The following is a 6,214-nucleotide window of genomic DNA, read 5'->3' as shown; positions in this document are numbered from 1 at the left end:
TTTCTAAGTGCCAACGGCTCTTGCGCCGTAATGTGTCCGCTTTGCCTGGTTCCCTCGGTCGGCCACGAACGGCGAAAAATCAGCCTCTCCTTCTGGAGCTCGCGCCAACTTTGGCAAAAATATTCTAAGTGCCAACGGCTCTTGCGCCGTAATGTGTCCGCTTTGTCTGGTTCCCTCGGTCGGCCACAAACGGCGAAAAATCAGCCTCTCCTTCTGGAGCTCGCGCCAACTTTGGCGAATATTTTCTAAGTGCCAACGGCTCTTGCGCCGTAAAGTGTCCGCTTTGCCTGGTTCCCTCGGTCGGCCACAAATAGCGAAAAATCAGCCTCTCCTTCTGGAGCTCGCCTAAGTGCCAACGGCTCTTGCGCCGTAATGTGTCCGCTTTGTCTGGTTCCCTCGGTCGGCCACAAACGGCGAAAAATCAGCCTCTCCTTCTGGAGCTCGCGCCAACTTTGGCGAATATTTTCTAAGTGCCAACGGCTCTTGCGCCGTAAAGTGTCCGCTTTGCCTGGTTCCCTCGGTCGGCCACAAATAGCGAAAAATCAGCCTCTCCTTCTGGAGCTCGCCTAAGTGCCAACGGCTCTTGCGCCGTAATGTGTCCGCTTTGTCTGGTTCCCTCGGTCGGCCACAAACGGCGAAAAATCAGCCTCTCCTTCTGGAGCTCGCGCCAACTTTGGCGAATATTTTCTAAGTGCCAACGGCTCTTGCGCCGTAAAGTGTCCGCTTTGCCTGGTTCCCTCGGTCGGCCACAAATAGCGAAAAATCAGCCTCTCCTTCTGGAGCTCGCCTAAGTGCCAACGGCTCTTGCGCCGTAATGTGTCCGCTTTGTCTGGTTCCCTCGGTCGGCCACAAACGGCGAAAAATCAGCCTCTCCTTCTGGAGCTCGCGCCAACTTTGGCGAATATTTTCTAAGTGCCAACGGCTCTTGCGCCGTAAAGTGTCCGCTTTGCCTGGTTCCCTCGGTCGGCCACAAATAGCGAAAAATCAGCCTCTCCTTCTGGAGCTCGCCTAAGTGCCAACGGCTCTTGCGCCGTAATGTGTCCGCTTTGTCTGGTTCCCTCGGTCGGCCACAAACGGCGAAAAATCAGCCTCTCCTTCTGGAGCTCGTGCCAACTTTGGCGAATATTTTCTAAGTGCCAACGGCTCTTGCGCCGTAAAGTGTCCGCTTTGCCTGGTTCCCTCGGTCGGCCACAAATAGCGAAAAATCAGCCTCTCCTTCTGGAGCTCGCCTAAGTGCCAACGGCTCTTGCGCCGTAATGTGTCCGCTTTGTCTGGTTCCCTCGGTCGGCCACAAACGGCGAAAAATCAGCCTCTCATTCTGGAGCTCGTGCCAACTTTGGCGAATATTTTATAAGTGCCAACGGCTCTTGCGCCGTAATGTGTCCGCTTTGCCTGGTTCCCTCGGTCGGCCACAAATAGCGAAAAAATCAGCCTCTCCTTCTGGAGCTCGCCTAAGTGCCAACGGCTCTTGCGCCGTAATGTGTCCGCTTTGCCTGGTTCCCTCGGTCGGCCACAAACGGCGAAAAATCAGCCTCTCATTCTGGAGCTCGTGCCAACTTTGGCGAATATTTTCTAAGTGCCAACGGCTCTTGCGCCGTAATGTGTCCGCTTTGCCTGGTTCCCTCGGTCGGCCACAAATAGCGAAAAAATCAGCCTCTCCTTCTGGAGCTCGCCTAAGTGCCAACGGCTCTTGCGCCGTAATGTGTCCGCTTTGTCTGGTTCCCTCGGTCGGCCACAAACGGCGAAAAATCAGCCTCTCATTCTGGAGCTCGTGCCAACTTTGGCGAATATTTTCTAAGTGCCAACGGCTCTTGCGCCGTAATGTGTCCGCTTTGCCTGGTTCCCTCGGTCGGCCACAAATAGCGAAAAAATCAGCCTCTCCTTCTGGAGCTCGCCTAAGTGCCAACGGCTCTTGCGCCGTAATGTGTCCGCTTTGCCTGGTTCCCTCGGTCGGCCACAAACGGCGAAAAATCAGCCTCTCATTCTGGAGCTCGTGCCAACTTTGGCGAATATTTTCTAAGTGCCAACGGCTCTTGCGCCGTAATGTGTCCGCTTTGCCTGGTTCCCTCGGTCGGCCACGAACGGCGAAAAATCAGCCTCTCCTTCTGGAGCTCGCCTAAGTGCCAACGGCTCTTGCGCCGTAATGTGTCCGCTTTGCCTGGTTCCCTCGGTCGGCCACAAATAGCGAAAAACCAGCCTCTCCTTCTGGAGCTCGCCTAAGTGCCAACGGCTCTTGCGCCGTAATGTGTCCGCTTTGCCTGGTTCCCTCGGTCGGTCTACAAACGGCGAAAAATCAGCCTCTCCTTCTGGAGCTCGCCTAAGTGCCAACGGCTCTTGCGCCGTAATGTGTCCGCTTTGCCTGGTTCCCTCGGTCGGCCACAAATAGCGAAAAATCAGCCTCTCCTTCTGGAGCTCGCCTAAGTGCCAACGGCTCTTGCGCCGTAATGTGTCCGCTTTGCCTGGTTCCCTCGGTCGGCCACAAATAGCGAAAAATCAGCCTCTCCTTCTGGAGCTCGCCTAAGTGCCAACGGCTCTTGCGCCGTAATGTGTCCGCTTTGCCTGGTTCCCTCGGTCGGCCACAAACGGCGAAAAATCAGCCTCTCCTTCTGGAGCTCGCCTAAGTGCCAACGGCTCTTGCGCCGTAATGTGTCCGCTTTGCCTGGTTCCCTCGGTCGGCCACAAATAGCGAAAAATCAGCCTCTCCTTCTGGAGCTCGCCTAAGTGCCAACGGCTCTTGCGCCGTAATGTGTCCGCTTTGCCTGGTTCCCTCGGTCGGCCACAAACGGCGAAAAATCAGCCTCTCCTTCTGGAGCTCGCCTAAGTGCCAACGGCTCTTGCGCCGTAATGTGTCCGCTTTGCCTGGTTCCCTCGGTCGGCCACAAATAGCGAAAAATCAGCCTCTCCTTCTGGAGCTCGCCTAAGTGCCAACGGCTCTTGCGCCGTAATGTGTCCGCTTTGCCTGGTTCCCTCGGTCGGCCACAAATAGCGAAAAATCAGCCTCTCCTTCTGGAGCTCGCCTAAGTGCCAACGGCTCTTGCGCCGTAATGTGTCCGCTTTGCCTGGTTCCCTCGGTCGGCCACAAATAGCGAAAAATCAGCCTCTCCTTCTGGAGCTCGCCTAAGTGCCAACGGCTCTTGCGCCGTAATGTGTCCGCTTTGCCTGGTTCCCTCGGTCGGCCACAAACGGCGAAAAATCAGCCTCTCCTTCTGGAGCTCGCCTAAGTGCCAACGGCTCTTGCGCCGTAATGTGTCCGCTTTGCCTGGTTCCCTCGGTCGGCCACAAATAGCGAAAAATCAGCCTCTCCTTCTGGAGCTCGCCTAAGTGCCAACGGCTCTTGCGCCGTAATGTGTCCGCTTTGCCTGGTTCCCTCGGTCGGCCACAAACGGCGAAAAATCAGCCTCTCCTTCTGGAGCTCGCGCCAACTTTGGCGAATATTTTCTAAGTGCCAACGGCTCTTGCGCCGTAAAGTGTCCGCTTTGTCTGGTTCCCTCGGTCGGCCACAAATAGCGAAAAATCAGCCTCTCCTTCTGGAGCTCGCGCAAGTGCCAACGGCTCTTGCGCCGTAAAGTGTCCGCTTTGTCTGGTTCCCTCGGTCGGCCACAAATAGCGAAAAATCAGCCTCTCCTTCTGGAGCTCGTGCCAACTTTGGCGAATATTTTCTAAGTGCCAACGGCTCTTGCGCCGTAATGTGTCCGCTTTGTCTGGTTCCCTCGGTCGGCCACAAATAGCGAAAAATCAGCCTCTCCTTCTGGAGCTCGTGCCAACTTTGGCGAATATTTTCTAAGTGCCAACGGCTCTTGCGCCGTAAAGTGTCCGCTTTGCCTGGTTCCCTCGGTCGGCCACAAATAGCGAAAAATCAGCCTCTCCTTCTGGAGCTCGCGCCAACTTTGTCAAAAAATTTCTAAGTGCCAACGGCTCTTGCGCCGTAAAGTGTCCGCTTTGCCTGGTTCCCTCGGTCGGCCACAAATAGCGAAAAATCAGCCTCTCCTTCTGGAGCTCGCGCCAACTTTGTCGAAAAATTTCTAAGTGCCAACGGCTCTTGCGCCGTAAAGTGTCCGCTTTGTCTGGTTCCCTCGGTCGGCCGCAAATAGCGAAAAATCAGCCTCTCGCCCGTCAGGTACCAGGCGTTGGGGTACCAGGGGTAAGTGCAGTACCAGCTTTGGTCTGTTGGTGCGCCAGAGTACGATGAGTTGGTCCCCCTAGTCACTGTACTCATTACCTTTACCCCCAAATCGCAAAATATAGTCAGAACGAGTGTGGGGAACACAAGTTTTGGCCCCGAGAACCAGGCGGCTGGTGTCTCTAGCGATGTGTTCCCCCCCAAAAAGTGTTCACATGCTCGGACAGCGAACCTAGGAGCTACCGCAAAGCACTCTGGAAGTGCAAGAGCAAAAAATTTTCTAAGTACAAAAACTCTCGAAAATTTTCAAAGTGTCACAGTGCTCGAAAATTTTCAAAGTGCTACATGCTTTCCATCCAAGGAAGGAATAGTGGAGGACCGGCCGCCTCCTTAAACACAAGCCGGCGGAACGACGGGGAGGACCGGCCGCCTCCTTAAACACAGGCCGGTGGAACGTTTGGCAGAATTCTTCTCGTGGAGGACCGGCCGCCTCCTTAAACACAAGCCGGCGGAACGACGGGGAGGACCGGCCGCCTCCTTAAACACAGGCCGGTGGAACGTTTGGCAGAATTCTTCTCGTGGAGGACCGGCCGCCTCCTTAAACACAGGCCGGTGGGAACGGTTGGCAGAATTGCGTGACGGCCGCCTGCTCCCGGCGTCCGCACGTGAACGAACACCCCCTCCCGGGGACGGCCGTCTGCTCCCGACCGCCGTCCTTCACCCCCTCACCTTCCGGACCCCCGTCTGCTCCCGGCGGGCCTCCGAGTACCCCCACCTTCTCCCGAACTGACCGACAGGCAATGAGACCCGCCTTGGTAGGGCCCCCACCGGCCCCGGCTCGCGCCGGCGTTGGGTGGACGGTTCCTCCCCACTTGCGGGTCGCTCTCCACGGAGGACCGGTCGCCTCACTAAACATAGGCCGGGCGAAAATCTGCGAATGTTATACATCCAAGGAGGGAGGACCGGCCGCCTCCTTAAACCACCGGCCGGGCGAAAATATGCGAATGTTATACATCCAAGGAGGGAGGACCGGTCGCCTCACTAAACATAGGCCGGGCGAAAATCTGCGAATGTTATACATCCAAGGAGGGAGGACCGGCCGCCTCCTTAAACCACCGGCCGGGCGAAAATCTGCGAATGTTATACATCCAAGAAAGGAAGGAAGGAGGGAACCGGCCGCCTCCTTAAACACAGGCCGGGCGAAAATCTGCGAATCTTATCCATCCAAGGACGGAGGACCGGCCGCCTCCTTAAACACAGGCCGGTAGGAACGGTTGGCAGAATCGCGTGACGGCCGCCTGCTCCCGGCGTCCGCACGTGAACGAACACCCCCTCCCGGGGACGGCCGTCTGCTCCCGGCCGCCGTCCTTCACCCCCCTCAGCTTCCGGACCCCCGTCTGCTCCCGGCGGGCCTCCGAGTACCCTCCCCTTCTCCCGAACTGACCGACTGGCACTCATGACCCGCCTTGGTAGGGCCCCCACCGGCCCCGGCTCGCGCCGGCGTTGGGTGGACGGTTCCTCCCCACTTGCGGGTCGCACTCTAGCGCCTCGGCCGCCGCGAGAGCGTGCGCTACGCGCCGCCCCCGCAGGCCTTGGCGCGACCGAACGGCAGCGAGACCGAGACGCCCCGAATCCCCCACCTAGAGGAAATCAACGGAGGCCGAGCGCGCGATCCGATTGCGGCACGCCGCGTGGGTGTCCGCCGGCCGCGCCGGTCTACCGCGAATGCTGTTTCTCAAACCCTTGCCTAACCAGACGGCACCGCGGGATGTGTTGTCGCAACTCTGCTCGACTATCCGAATAGCCTTTCCCGACTACCGCGTTGCGGGAGGCGTCTTTCGTGCCGCCGGTGGCGTATGACCTTCCGCGAGAGGCGTGCGGGCTCGGGGGGGCCGCAACGACCGAGTCTGACTCGGACGGGGCGCAGCTTCCCTCCCGGTCGCAGCAATAAGCGCCGAACGCAGCGTTGGTCACCAGCCACCCCGGCGGGTTCGTCGGGAGCGCCGGTACCCTTCCGTAGCTAGTTGCCAGCTGGCCACAGCGGGCCGCACCGACCGAGTCTGACTCGGACGGGGCGCAGCTTCCCGTCTGGGT

The sequence above is a fragment of the Syngnathus typhle genome, unplaced genomic scaffold (genome assembly GCF_033458585.1).
Source record: "Syngnathus typhle isolate RoL2023-S1 ecotype Sweden unplaced genomic scaffold, RoL_Styp_1.0 HiC_scaffold_78, whole genome shotgun sequence".
NCBI lineage: Eukaryota > Metazoa > Chordata > Actinopteri > Syngnathiformes > Syngnathidae > Syngnathus > Syngnathus typhle.
Note: the sequence above shows the minus strand (reverse complement) of the source record.